Here is a 14,987-nt window from a genome sequence, read left to right on the forward strand (position 1 = left end):
GCGTGTGAACCAGTTTGTAGGAGGCAGGTAATGAGAGCGCGTGGATCAGCAGTGGACGAAGTTGAACACAGATGGTAGGACACAACGAAATGGCTGTTTTACAGCAGCAGCGGATTACTTTACAGATAGATATTCAAACATGAAAACAACAATTACTAATATCTGAATCATCTCCACAGAGGTAGCAGAATGATCTAAAGAAGAATTCAAATTGACAACAAATCAAAATTTCACATAAGAACATTCTATCTAATACCAATGAAACAGAGGGCGACGCCGTCCAATCCTCGGTAGTATAGTGGTTAGTATCCCCGCCTGTCACGCGGGTGACCGGGGTTCAATTCCCCGCCGGGGAGTCGGTGGCATTTTGAGGGGTCAGCTCCATTTCTCAACCCCGGAGTGCCGTATTCAAGTCCCATTTGCTCCAAAGGTGTGCATTCACATGTCCGAGCAGTCTGCTCTTGTAAACAATCTGACCAACAAACAAAACCGAAAATTGTCTCAATTCTGCTCACCCTGGCAAACTTACACTTTCATCTATCCAGGCACCCATTCGAGACTTCCTGCTTTTTGACGACAAATGAAAAATGCCGTCCTGAAGAAGGGTCACTGGACCAGAAACGTTGACTGCGTTCTTCCCCCACTCTCACCCCCACTCCAGATGCTGACTTTCTCCAGCAATTTCTGTTTCCCATTCTGATTTTCTTGTTACTTCGTCCCGTCAGTGGGCTTATAACTCCCGCGCAAACGGAGTGCAAATGAAAACCTTTAAGCAACCGGTAGCGACAAATGAATGTGAGGTTTTTTTACACCCTCCCTCACATCAAAAAGGGGTCAGTCCCCCTCAGAGATTGGACCCGATCCTGCGATTAAGGTGATGCAACACCATCCCCTGCTGCTGGCAGACTGTACTACACCCACAGTGGAAAGTCAAAGTCATCTGAGAAGCATTTTTGTCTGCTCTTCTCGATAGAAGGACAAAGCCCAGTGGCTGGGTTAACATGTAGGTCAACACAGAGGCAAGGTTGAGAAAGCAGAACCTTCACTGTGGTCTGCTGCACGTGCAGGAACTGAACCTACACTGTTGGCATCATAGAATCACCACAGTGTGGAAGCAGGCCATTCAGACGGACAAGTCCACACCGACCCTTCTGAAGAGAAACCCATGCAGATCCACGTTCAGTCATGATGATATTGAATGGTGGTGCTGTCTTGAAGGGCTGAATGGCACAAGTGAGGACTGCAGTTGCTGGAAATCAGAGTCTCGATTAGAGTGGTGCTGGAAAAGCAACGCAAGTCAGACAGCATCCTGATTTTCCTGCTCCTCGGATTCTGCCTGAATTGAAGGGCTGAATGGCCTACCCCTGCACTTATTTTCTATGTTTCGATGTTAAATGCATGGCTCAGAGATTGACGTGAGTTGGAAGTAACCCTGCGATTAACTGTTCATCCTCATGATTTTATAAACATCAAGAAATTGTTGGCAAAGTGTTTCGACGTTGACAGTGGAGCTGATGCAGCGTACAGTAAAGTCACCACCGTCCTCGAGGAGCACTGCTCTCTGATGAGGGAGCGATCGATGGGTGGTAGTTGAACCTGAGGGGATGAGCTTGAAAAGGGGAATCTTTCATGCTGAGTCCATTTGGCTGTGGGAATTGAAGCCAGGCTGTTGGATTTGTGTTGTATTACAGGCCAGCGTGTGAACCAGTTTGTAGGAGGCAGGTAATGAGAGCGCGTGGATCAGCAGTGGACGAAGTTGAACACAGATGGTAGGACACAACGAAATGGCTGTTTTACAGCAGCAGCGGATTACTTTACAGATAGATATTCAAACATGAAAACAACAATTACTAATATCTGAATCATCTCCACAGAGGTAGCAGAATGATCTAAAGAAGAATTCAAATTGACAACAAATCAAAATTTCACATAAGAACATTCTATCTAATACCAATGAAACAGAGGGCGACGCCGTCCAATCCTCGGTAGTATAGTGGTTAGTATCCCCGCCTGTCACGCGGGTGACCGGGGTTCAATTCCCCACCGGGGAGTCGGTGGCATTTTGAGGGGTCAGCTCCATTTCTCAACCCCGGAGTGCCGTATTCAAGTCCCATTTGCTCCAAAGGTGTGCATTCACATGTCCGAGCAGTCTGCTCTTGTAAACAATCTGACCAACAAACAAAACCGAAAATTGTCTCAATTCTGCTCTCCCTGGCAAACTTACACTTTCATCTATCCAGGCACCCATTCGAGACTTCCTGCTTTTTGACGACAAATGAAAAATGCCGTCCTGAAGAAGGGTCACTGGACCAGAAACGTTGACTGCGTTCTTCCCCCACTCTCACCCCCACTCCAGATGCTGACTTTCTCCAGCAATTTCTGTTTCCCATTCTGATTTTCTTGTTACTTCGTCCCGTCAGTGGGCTTATAACTCCCGCGCAAACGGAGTGCAAATGAAAACCTTTAAGCAACCGGTAGCGACAAATGAATGTGAGGTTTTTTTACACCCTCCCTCACATCAAAAAGGGGTCAGTCCCCCTCAGAGATTGGACCCGATCCTGCGATTAAGGTGATGCAACACCATCCCCTGCTGCTGGCAGACTGTACTACACCCACAGTGGAAAGTCAAAGTCATCTGAGAAGCATTTTTGTCTGCTCTTCTCGATAGAAGGACAAAGCCCAGTGGCTGGGTTAACATGTAGGTCAACACAGAGGCAAGGTTGAGAAAGCAGAACCTTCACTGTGGTCTGCTGCACGTGCAGGAACTGAACCTACACTGTTGGCATCATAGAATCACCACAGTGTGGAAGCAGGCCATTCAGACGGACAAGTCCACACCGACCCTTCTGAAGAGAAACCCATGCAGATCCACGTTCAGTCATGATGATATTGAATGGTGGTGCTGTCTTGAAGGGCTGAATGGCACAAGTGAGGACTGCAGTTGCTGGAAATCAGAGTCTCGATTAGAGTGGTGCTGGAAAAGCAACGCAAGTCAGACAGCATCCTGATTTTCCTGCTCCTCGGATTCTGCCTGAATTGAAGGGCTGAATGGCCTACCCCTGCACTTATTTTCTATGTTTCGATGTTAAATGCATGGCTCAGAGATTGACGTGAGTTGGAAGTAACCCTGCGATTAACTGTTCATCCTCATGATTTTATAAACATCAAGAAATTGTTGGCAAAGTGTTTCGACGTTGACAGTGGAGCTGATGCAGCGTACAGTAAAGTCACCACCGTCCTCCAGGAGCACTGCTCTCTGATGAGGGAGCGATCGATGGGTGGTAGTTGAACCTGAGGGGATGAGCTTGAAAAGGGGAATCTTTCATGCTGAGTCCATTTGGCTGTGGGAATTGAAGCCAGGCTGTTGGATTTGTGTTGTATTACAGGCCAGCGTGTGAACCAGTTTGTAGGAGGCAGTAATGAGAGCGCGTGGATCAGCAGTGGACGAAGTTGAACACAGATGGTAGGACACAACGAAATGGCTGTTTTACAGCAGCAGCGGATTACTTTACAGATAGATATTCAAACATGAAAACAACAATAACTAATATCTGAATCATCTCCACAGAGGTAGCAGAATGATCTAAAGAAGAATTCAAATTGACAACAAATCAAAATTTCACATAAGAACATTCTATCTAATACCAATGAAACAGAGGGCGACGCCGTCCAATCCTCGGTAGTATAGTGGTTAGTATCCCCGCCTGTCACGCGGGAGACCGGGGTTCAATTCCCCGCCGGGGAGTCGGTGGCATTTTGAGGGGTCAGCTCCATTTCTCAACCCCGGAGTGCCGTATTCAAGTCCCGTTTGCTCCAAAGGTGTGCATTCACATGTCCGAGCAGTCTGCTCTTGTAAACAATCTGACCAACAAACAAAACCGAAAATTGTCTCAATTCTGCTCTCCCTGGCAAACTTACACTTTCATCTATCCAGGCACCCATTCGAGACTTCCTGCTTTTTGACGACAAATGAAAAATGCCGTCCTGAAGAATGGCGTCCTGAAGAAACGTTGACTGCGTTCTTCCCCCACTCTCAACCCCACTCCAGATGCTGACTTTCTCCAGCAATTTCTGTTTCCCATTCTGATTTTCTTGTTACTTCGTCCCGTCAGTGGGCTTATAACTCCCGCGCAAACGGAGTGCAAATGAAAACCTTTAAGCAACCGGTAGCGACAAATGAATGTGAGGTTTTTTTACACCCTCCCTCACATCAAAAAGGGGTCAGTCCCCCTCAGAGATTGGACCCGATCCTGCGATTAAGGTGATGCAACACCATCCCCTGCTGCTGGCAGACTGTACTACACCCACAGTGGAAAGTCAAAGTCATCTGAGAAGCATTTTTGTCTGCTCTTCTCGATAGAAGGACAAAGCCCAGTGGCTGGGTTAACATGTAGGTCAACACAGAGGCAAGGTTGAGAAAGCAGAACCTTCACTGTGGTCTGCTGCACGTGCAGGAACTAAACCTACACTGTTGGCATCATAGAATCACCACAGTGTGGAAGCAGGCCATTCAGACGGACAAGTCCACACCGACCCTTCTGAAGAGAAACCCATGCAGATCCACGTTCAGTCATGATGATATTGAATGGTGGTGCTGTCTTGAAGGGCTGAATGGCACAAGTGAGGACTGCAGTTGCTGGAAATCAGAGTCTCGATTAGAGTGGTGCTGGAAAAGCAACGCAAGTCAGACAGCATCCTGATTTTCCTGCTCCTCGGATTCTGCCTGAATTGAAGGGCTGAATGGCCTACCCCTGCACTTATTTTCTATGTTTCGATGTTAAATGCATGGCTCAGAGATTGACGTGAGTTGGAAGTAACCCTGCGATTAACTGTTCATCCTCATGATTTTATAAACATCAAGAAATTGTTGGCAAAGTGTTTCGACGTTGACAGTGGAGCTGGTGCAGCATACAGTAAAGTCAGCACCGTCCTCCAGGAGCACTGCTCTCTGATGAGGGAGCGATCGATGGGTGGTAGTTGAACCTGAGGGGATGAGCTTGAAAAGGGGAATCTTTCATGCTGAGTCCATTTGGCTGTGGGAATTGAAGCCAGGCTGTTGGATTTGTGTTGTATTACAGGCCAGCGTGTGAACCAGTTTGTAGGAGGCAGGTAATGAGAGCGCGTGGATCAGCAGTGGACGAAGTTGAACACAGATGGTAGGACACAACGAAATGGCTGTTTTACAGCAGCAGCGGATTACTTTACAGATAGATATTCAAACATGAAAACAACAATAACTAATATCTGAATCATCTCCACGGAGGTAGCAGAATGATCTAAAGAAGAATTCAAATTGACAACAAATCAAAATTTCACATAAGAACATTCTATCTAATACCAATGAAACAGAGAGCGACGCCGTCCAATCCTCGGTCGTATAGTGGTTAGTATCCCCGCCTGTCACGCGGTAGACCGGGGTTCAATTCCCCGCCGGGGAGTCGGTGGCATTTTGAGGGGTCAGCTCCATTTCTCAACCCCGGAGTGCCGTATTCAAGTCCCGTTTGCTCCAAAGGTGTGCATTCACATGTCCGAGCAGTCTGCTCTTGTAAACAATCTGACCAACAAACAAAACCGAAAATTGTCTCAATTCTGCTCTCCCTGGCAAACTTACACTTTCATCTATCCAGGCACCCATTCGAGACTTCCTGCTTTTTGACGACAAATGAAAAATGCCGTCCTGAAGAATGGCGTCCTGAAGAAACGTTGACTGCGTTCTTCCCCCACTCTCACCCCCACTCCAGATGCTGACTTTCTCCAGCAATTTCTGTTTCCCATTCTGATTTTCTTGTTACTTCGTCCCGTCAGTGGGCTTATAACTCCCGCGCAAACGGAGTGCAAATGAAAACCTTTAAGCAACCGGTAGCGACAAATGAATGTGAGGTTTTTTTACACCCTCCCTCACATCAAAAAGGGGTCAGTCCCCCTCAGAGATTGGACCCGATCCTGCGATTAAGGTGATGCAACACCATCCCCTGCTGCTGGCAGACTGTACTACACCCACAGTGGAAAGTCAAAGTCATCTGAGAAGCATTTTTGTCTGCTCTTCTCGATAGAAGGACAAAGCCCAGTGGCTGGGTTAACATGTAGGTCAACACAGAGGCAAGGTTGAGAAAGCAGAACCTTCACTGTGGTCTGCTGCACGTGCAGGAACTGAACCTACACTGTTGGCATCATAGAATCACCACAGTGTGGAAGCAGGCCATTCAGACGGACAAGTCCACACCGACCCTTCTGAAGAGAAACCCATGCAGATCCACGTTCAGTCATGATGATATTGAATGGTGGTGCTGTCTTGAAGGGCTGAATGGCACAAGTGAGGACTGCAGTTGCTGGAAATCAGAGTCTCGATTAGAGTGGTGCTGGAAAAGCAACGCAAGTCAGACAGCATCCTGATTTTCCTGCTCCTCGGATTCTGCCTGAATTGAAGGGCTGAATGGCCTACCCCTGCACTTATTTTCTATGTTTCGATGTTAAATGCATGGCTCAGAGATTGACGTGAGTTGGAAGTAACCCTGCGATTAACTGTTCATCCTCATGATTTTATAAACATCAAGAAATTGTTGGCAAAGTGTTTCGACGTTGACAGTGGAGCTGATGCAGCATACAGTAAAGTCACCACCGTCCTCCAGGAGCACTGCTCTCTGATGAGGGAGCGATCGATGGGTGGTAGTTGAACCTGAGGGGATGAGCTTGAAAAGGGGAATCTTTCATGCTGAGTCCATTTGGCTGTGGGAATTGAAGCCAGGCTGTTGGATTTGTGTTGTATTACAGGCCAGCGTGTGAACCAGTTTGTAGGAGGCAGGTAATGAGAGCGCGTGGATCAGCAGTGGACGAAGTTGAACACAGATGGTAGGACACAAGGAAATGGCTGTTTTACAGCAGCAGCGGATTACTTTACAGATAGATATTCAAACATGAAAACAACAATAACTAATATCTGAATCATCTCCACAGAGGTAGCAGAATGATCTAAAGAAGAATTCAAATTGACAACAAATCAAAATTTCACATAAGAACATTCTATCTAATACCAATGAAACAGAGGGCGACGCCGTCCAATCCTCGGTAGTATAGTGGTTAGTATCCCCGCCTGTCACGCGGGAGACCGGGGTTCAATTCCCCGCCGGGGAGTCGGTGGCATTTTGAGGGGTCAGCTCCATTTCTCAACCCCGGAGTGCCGTATTCAAGTCCCGTTTGCTCCAAAGGTGTGCATTCACATGTCCGAGCAGTCTGCTCTTGTAAACAATCTGACCAACAAACAAAACCGAAAATTGTCTCAATTCTGCTCTCCCTGGCAAACTTACACTTTCATCTATCCAGGCACCCATTCGAGACTTCCTGCTTTTTGACGACAAATGAAAAATGCCGTCCTGAAGAATGGCGTCCTGAAGAAACGTTGACTGCGTTCTTCCCCCACTCTCACCCCCACTCCAGATGCTGACTTTCTCCAGCAATTTCTGTTTCCCATTCTGATTTTCTTGTTACTTCGTCCCGTCAGTGGGCTTATAACTCCCGCGCAAACGGAGTGCAAATGAAAACCTTTAAGCAACCGGTAGCGACAAATGAATGTGAGGTTTTTTTACACCCTCCCTCACATCAAAAAGGGGTCAGTCCCCCTCAGAGATTGGACCCGATCCTGCGATTAAGGTGATGCAACACCATCCCCTGCTGCTGGCAGACTGTACTACACCCACAGTGGAAAGTCAAAGTCATCTGAGAAGCATTTTTGTCTGCTCTTCTCGATAGAAGGACAAAGCCCAGTGGCTGGGTTAACATGTAGGTCAACACAGAGGCAAGGTTGAGAAAGCAGAACCTTCACTGTGGTCTGCTGCACGTGCAGGAACTAAACCTACACTGTTGGCATCATAGAATCACCACAGTGTGGAAGCAGGCCATTCAGACGGACAAGTCCACACCGACCCTTCTGAAGAGAAACCCATGCAGATCCACGTTCAGTCATGATGATATTGAATGGTGGTGCTGTCTTGAAGGGCTGAATGGCACAAGTGAGGACTGCAGTTGCTGGAAATCAGAGTCTCGATTAGAGTGGTGCTGGAAAAGCAACGCAAGTCAGACAGCATCCTGATTTTCCTGCTCCTCGGATTCTGCCTGAATTGAAGGGCTGAATGGCCTACCCCTGCACTTATTTTCTATGTTTCGATGTTAAATGCATGGCTCAGAGATTGACGTGAGTTGGAAGTAACCCTGCGATTAACTGTTCATCCTCATGATTTTATAAACATCAAGAAATTGTTGGCAAAGTGTTTCGACGTTGACAGTGGAGCTGATGCAGCGTACAGTAAAGTCAGCACCGTCCTCCAGGAGCACTGCTCTCTGATGAGGGAGCGATCGATGGGTGGTAGTTGAACCTGAGGGGATGAGCTTGAAAAGGGGAATCTTTCATGCTGAGTCCATTTGGCTGTGGGAATTGAAGCCAGGCTGTTGGATTTGTGTTGTATTACAGGCCAGCGTGTGAACCAGTTTGTAGGAGGCAGGTAATGAGAGCGCGTGGATCAGCAGTGGACGAAGTTCAACACAGATGGTAGGACACAACGAAATGGCTGTTTTACAGCAGCAGCGGATTACTTTACAGATAGATATTCAAACATGAAAACAACAATAACTAATATCTGAATCATCTCCACAGAGGTAGCAGAATGATCTAAAGAAGAATTCAAATTGACAACAAATCAAAATTTCACAAAAGAACATTCTATCTAATACCAATGAAACAGAGGGCGACGCCGTCCAATCCTCGGTAGTATAGTGGTTAGTATCCCCGCCTGTCACGCGGGAGACCGGGGTTCAATTCCCCGCCGGGGAGTCGGTGGCATTTTGAGGGGTCAGCTCCATTTCTCAACCCCGGAGTGCCGTATTCAAGTCCCGTTTGCTCCAAAGGTGTGCATTCACATGTCCGAGCAGTCTGCTCTTGTAAACAATCTGACCAACAAACAAAACCGAAAATTGTCTCAATTCTGCTCTCCCTGGCAAACTTACACTTTCATCTATCCAGGCACCCATTCGAGACTTCCTGCTTTTTGACGACAAATGAAAAATGCCGTCCTGAAGAATGGCGTCCTGAAGAAACGTTGACTGCGTTCTTCCCCCACTCTCACCCCCACTCCAGATGCTGACTTTCTCCAGCAATTTCTGTTTCCCATTCTGATTTTCTTGTTACTTCGTCCCGTCAGTGGGCTTATAACTCCCGCGCAAACGGAGTGCAAATGAAAACCTTTAAGCAACCGGTAGCGACAAATGAATGTGAGGTTTTTTTACACCCTCCCTCACATCAAAAAGGGGTCAGTCCCCCTCAGAGATTGGACCCGATCCTGCGATTAAGGTGATGCAACACCATCCCCTGCTGCTGGCAGACTGTACTACACCCACAGTGGAAAGTCAAAGTCATCTGAGAAGCATTTTTGTCTGCTCTTCTCGATAGAAGGACAAAGCCCAGTGGCTGGGTTAACATGTAGGTCAACACAGAGGCAAGGTTGAGAAAGCAGAACCTTCACTGTGGTCTGCTGCACGTGCAGGAACTGAACCTACACTGTTGGCATCATAGAATCACCACAGTGTGGAAGCAGGCCATTCAGACGGACAAGTCCACACCGACCCTTCTGAAGAGAAACCCATGCAGATCCACGTTCAGTCATGATGATATTGAATGGTGGTGCTGTCTTGAAGGGCTGAATGGCACAAGTGAGGACTGCAGTTGCTGGAAATCAGAGTCTCGATTAGAGTGGTGCTGGAAAAGCAACGCAAGTCAGACAGCATCCTGATTTTCCTGCTCCTCGGATTCTGCCTGAATTGAAGGGCTGAATGGCCTACCCCTGCACTTATTTTCTATGTTTCGATGTTAAATGCATGGCTCAGAGATTGACGTGAGTTGGAAGTAACCCTGCGATTAACTGTTCATCCTCATGATTTTATAAACATCAAGAAATTGTTGGCAAAGTGTTTCGACGTTGACAGTGGAGCTGATGCAGCGTACAGTAAAGTCACCACCGTCCTCGAGGAGCACTGCTCTCTGATGAGGGAGCGATCGATGGGTGGTAGTTGAACCTGAGGGGATGAGCTTGAAAAGGGGAATCTTTCATGCTGAGTCCATTTGGCTGTGGGAATTGAAGCCAGGCTGTTGGATTTGTGTTGTATTACAGGCCAGCGTGTGAACCAGTTTGTAGGAGGCAGGTAATGAGAGCGCGTGGATCAGCAGTGGACGAAGTTGAACACAGATGGTAGGACACAACGAAATGGCTGTTTTACAGCAGCAGCGGATTACTTTACAGATAGATATTCAAACATGAAAACAACAATAACTAATATCTGAATCATCTCCACAGAGGTAGCAGAATGATCTAAAGAAGAGTTCAAATTGACAACAAATCAAAATTTCACATAAGAACATTCTATCTAATACCAATGAAACAGAGGGCGACGCCGTCCAATCCTCGGTAGTATAGTGGTTAGTATCCCCGTCTGTCACGCGGGAGACCGGGGTTCAATTCCCCGCCGGGGAGTCGGTGGCATTTTGAGGGGTCAGCTCCATTTCTCAACCCCGGAGTGCCGTATTCAAGTCCCGTTTGCTCCAAAGGTGTGCATTCACATGTCCGAGCAGTCTGCTCTTGTAAACAATCTGACCAACAAACAAAACCGAAAATTGTCTCAATTCTGCTCTCCCTGGCAAACTTACACTTTCATCTATCCAGGCACCCATTCGAGACTGCCTGCTTTTTGACGACAAATGAAAAATGCCGTCCTGAAGAATGGTCACTGGACCAGAAACGTTGACTGCGTTCTTCCCCCACTCTCACCCCCACTCCAGATGCTGACTTTCTCCAGCAATTTCTGTTTCCCATTCTGATTTTCTTGTTACTTCGTCCCGTCAGTGGGCTTATAACTCCCGCGCAAACGGAGTGCAAATGAAAACCTTTAAGCAACCGGTAGCGACAAATGAATGTGAGGTTTTTTTACACCCTCCCTCACATCAAAAAGGGGTCAGTCCCCCTCAGAGATTGGACCCGATCCTGCGATTAAGGTGATGCAACACCATCCCCTGCTGCTGGCAGACTGTACTACACCCACAGTGGAAAGTCAAAGTCATCTGAGAAGCATTTTTGTCTGCTCTTCTCGATAGAAGGACAAAGCCCAGTGGCTGGGTTAACATGTAGGTCAACACAGAGGCAAGGTTGAGAAAGCAGAACCTTCACTGTGGTCTGCTGCACGTGCAGGAACTGAACCTACACTGTTGGCATCATAGAATCACCACAGTGTGGAAGCAGGCCATTCAGACGGACAAGTCCACACCGACCCTTCTGAAGAGAAACCCATGCAGATCCACGTTCAGTCATGATGATATTGAATGGTGGTGCTGTCTTGAAGGGCTGAATGGCACAAGTGAGGACTGCAGTTGCTGGAAATCAGAGTCTCGATTAGAGTGGTGCTGGAAAAGCAACGCAAGTCAGACAGCATCCTGATTTTCCTGCTCCTCGGATTCTGCCTGAATTGAAGGGCTGAATGGCCTACCCCTGCACTTATTTTCTATGTTTCGATGTTAAATGCATGGCTCAGAGATTGACGTGAGTTGGAAGTAACCCTGCGATTAACTGTTCATCCTCATGATTTTATAAACATCAAGAAATTGTTGGCAAAGTGTTTCGACGTTGACAGTGGAGCTGATGCAGCGTACAGTAAAGTCACCACCGTCCTCGAGGAGCACTGCTCTCTGATGAGGGAGCGATCGATGGGTGGTAGTTGAACCTGAGGGGATGAGCTTGAAAAGGGGAATCTTTCATGCTGAGTCCATTTGGCTGTGGGAATTGAAGCCAGGCTGTTGGATTTGTGTTGTATTACAGGCCAGCGTGTGAACCAGTTTGTAGGAGGCAGGTAATGAGAGCGCGTGGATCAGCAGTGGACGAAGTTGAACACAGATGGTAGGACACAACGAAATGGCTGTTTTACAGCAGCAGCGGATTACTTTACAGATAGATATTCAAACATGAAAACAACAATAACTAATATCTGAATCATCTCCACAGAGGTAGCAGAATGATCTAAAGAAGAGTTCAAATTGACAACAAATCAAAATTTCACATAAGAACATTCTATCTAATACCAATGAAACAGAGGGCGACGCCGTCCAATCCTCGGTAGTATAGTGGTTAGTATCCCCGCCTGTCACGCGGGAGACCGGGGTTCAATTCCCCGCCGGGGAGTCGGTGGCATTTTGAGGGGTCAGCTCCATTTCTCAACCCCGGAGTGCCGTATTCAAGTCCCGTTTGCTCCAAAGGTGTGCATTCACATGTCCGAGCAGTCTGCTCTTGTAAACAATCTGACCAACAAACAAAACCGAAAATTGTCTCAATTCTGCTCTCCCTGGCAAACTTACACTTTCATCTATCCAGGCACCCATTCGAGACTGCCTGCTTTTTGACGACAAATGAAAAATGCCGTCCTGAAGAATGGTCACTGGACCAGAAACGTTGACTGCGTTCTTCCCCCACTCTCACCCCCACTCCAGATGCTGACTTTCTCCAGCAATTTCTGTTTCCCATTCTGATTTTCTTGTTACTTCGTCCCGTCAGTGGGCTTATAACTCCCGCGCAAACGGAGTGCAAATGAAAACCTTTAAGCAACCGGTAGCGACAAATGAATGTGAGGTTTTTTTACACCCTCCCTCACATCAAAAAGGGGTCAGTCCCCCTCAGAGATTGGACCCGATCCTGCGATTAAGGTGATGCAACACCATCCCCTGCTGCTGGCAGACTGTACTACACCCACAGTGGAAAGTCAAAGTCATCTGAGAAGCATTTTTGTCTGCTCTTCTCGATAGAAGGACAAAGCCCAGTGGCTGGGTTAACATGTAGGTCAACACAGAGGCAAGGTTGAGAAAGCAGAACCTTCACTGTGGTCTGCTGCACGTGCAGGAACTGAACCTACACTGTTGGCATCATAGAATCACCACAGTGTGGAAGCAGGCCATTCAGACGGACAAGTCCACACCGACCCTTCTGAAGAGAAACCCATGCAGATCCACGTTCAGTCATGATGATATTGAATGGTGGTGCTGTCTTGAAGGGCTGAATGGCACAAGTGAGGACTGCAGTTGCTGGAAATCAGAGTCTCGATTAGAGTGGTGCTGGAAAAGCAACGCAAGTCAGACAGCATCCTGATTTTCCTGCTCCTCGGATTCTGCCTGAATTGAAGTGCTGAATGGCCTACCCCTGCACTTATTTTCTATGTTTCGATGTTAAATGCATGGCTCAGAGATTGACGTGAGTTGGAAGTAACCCTGCGATTAACTGTTCATCCTCATGATTTTATAAACATCAAGAAATTGTTGGCAAAGTGTTTCGACGTTGACAGTGGAGCTGATGCAGCGTACAGTAAAGTCACCACCGTCCTCGAGGAGCACTGCTCTCTGATGAGGGAGCGATCGATGGGTGGTAGTTGAACCTGAGGGGATGAGCTTGAAAAGGGGAATCTTTCATGCTGAGTCCATTTGGCTGTGGGAATTGAAGCCAGGCTGTTGGATTTGTGTTGTATTACAGGCCAGCGTGTGAACCAGTTTGTAGGAGGCAGGTAATGAGAGCGCGTGGATCAGCAGTGGACGAAGTTGAACACAGATGGTAGGACACAACGAAATGGCTGTTTTACAGCAGCAGCGGATTACTTTACAGATAGATATTCAAACATGAAAACAACAATAACTAATATCTGAATCATCTCCACAGAGGTAGCAGAATGATCTAAAGAAGAGTTCAAATTGACAACAAATCAAAATTTCACATAAGAACATTCTATCTAATACCAATGAAACAGAGGGCGACGCCGTCCAATCCTCGGTAGTATAGTGGTTAGTATCCCCGCCTGTCACGCGGGAGACCGGGGTTCAATTCCCCGCCGGGGAGTCGGTGGCATTTTGAGGGGTCAGCTCCATTTCTCAACCCCGGAGTGCCGTATTCAAGTCCCGTTTGCTCCAAAGGTGTGCATTCACATGTCCGAGCAGTCTGCTCTTGTAAACAATCTGACCAACAAACAAAACCGAAAATTGTCTCAATTCTGCTCTCCCTGGCAAACTTACACTTTCATCTATCCAGGCACCCATTCGAGACTTCCTGCTTTTTGACGACAAATGAAAAATGCCGTCCTGAAGAATGGTCACTGGACCAGAAACGTTGACTGCGTTCTTCCCCCACTCTCACCCCCACTCCAGATGCTGACTTTCTCCAGCAATTTCTGTTTCCCATTCGGATTTTCTTGTTACTTCGTCCCGTCAGTGGGCTTATAACTCCCGCGCAAACGGAGTGCAAATGAAAACCTTTAAGCAACCGGTAGCGACAAATGAATGTGAGGTTTTTTTACACCCTCCCTCACATCAAAAAGGGGTCAGTCCCCCTCAGAGATTGGACCCGATCCTGCGATTAAGGTGATGCAACACCATCCCCTGCTGCTGGCAGACTGTACTACACCCACAGTGGAAAGTCAAAGTCATCTGAGAAGCATTTTTGTCTGCTCTTCTCGATAGAAGGACAAAGCCCAGTGGCTGGGTTAACATGTAGGTCAACACAGAGGCAAGGTTGAGAAAGCAGAACCTTCACTGTGGTCTGCTGCACGTGCAGGAACTGAACCTACACTGTTGGCATCATAGAATCACCACAGTGTGGAAGCAGGCCATTCAGACGGACAAGTCCACACCGACCCTTCTGAAGAGAAACCCATGCAGATCCACGTTCAGTCATGATGATATTGAATGGTGGTGCTGTCTTGAAGGGCCGAATGGCACAAGTGAGGACTGCAGTTGCTGGAAATCAGAGTCTCGATTAGAGTGGTGCTGGAAAAGCAACGCAAGTCAGACAGCATCCTGATTTTCCTGCTCCTCGGATTCTGCCTGAATTGAAGGGCTGAATGGCCTACCCCTGCACTTATTTTCTATGTTTCGATGTTAAATGCATGGCTCAGAGATTGACGTGAGTTGGAAGTAACCCTGC

General features: G+C 47.4%; 7 non-coding genes across 7 annotated transcripts; all 7 read left to right on the plus strand.

The window, feature by feature from the left end:
* Nucleotides 1–284: 284 nt before the first annotated feature.
* trnad-guc (transfer RNA aspartic acid (anticodon GUC)) lies at nt 285–356 on the plus strand. The gene has a single exon. It is a non-coding gene; the product is annotated as a tRNA-Asp (tRNA).
* A 3,317-nt stretch (nt 357–3,673) lies between these two features.
* On the plus strand, nt 3,674–3,745 carry trnad-guc (transfer RNA aspartic acid (anticodon GUC)). Its single transcript has one exon. It is a non-coding gene; the product is annotated as a tRNA-Asp (tRNA).
* A 3,314-nt stretch (nt 3,746–7,059) lies between these two features.
* On the plus strand, nt 7,060–7,131 carry trnad-guc (transfer RNA aspartic acid (anticodon GUC)). The gene has a single exon. It is a non-coding gene; the product is annotated as a tRNA-Asp (tRNA).
* A 1,621-nt stretch (nt 7,132–8,752) lies between these two features.
* On the plus strand, nt 8,753–8,824 carry trnad-guc (transfer RNA aspartic acid (anticodon GUC)). The gene has a single exon. It is a non-coding gene; the product is annotated as a tRNA-Asp (tRNA).
* Nucleotides 8,825–10,445: 1,621 nt separating this feature from the next.
* On the plus strand, nt 10,446–10,517 carry trnad-guc (transfer RNA aspartic acid (anticodon GUC)). The gene has a single exon. It is a non-coding gene; the product is annotated as a tRNA-Asp (tRNA).
* A 1,623-nt stretch (nt 10,518–12,140) lies between these two features.
* Nucleotides 12,141–12,212, plus strand: trnad-guc (transfer RNA aspartic acid (anticodon GUC)). The gene has a single exon. It is a non-coding gene; the product is annotated as a tRNA-Asp (tRNA).
* A 1,623-nt stretch (nt 12,213–13,835) lies between these two features.
* trnad-guc (transfer RNA aspartic acid (anticodon GUC)) lies at nt 13,836–13,907 on the plus strand. The gene has a single exon. It is a non-coding gene; the product is annotated as a tRNA-Asp (tRNA).
* Nucleotides 13,908–14,987: the final 1,080 nt, after the last annotated feature.

Source organism: Chiloscyllium plagiosum, unplaced genomic scaffold, assembly GCF_037043375.1.
Source record: "Chiloscyllium plagiosum isolate Xiang-an unplaced genomic scaffold, Cpla_swu_hap1 HiC_scaffold_35, whole genome shotgun sequence".
Taxonomy (NCBI): Eukaryota; Metazoa; Chordata; class Chondrichthyes; order Orectolobiformes; family Hemiscylliidae; genus Chiloscyllium; species Chiloscyllium plagiosum.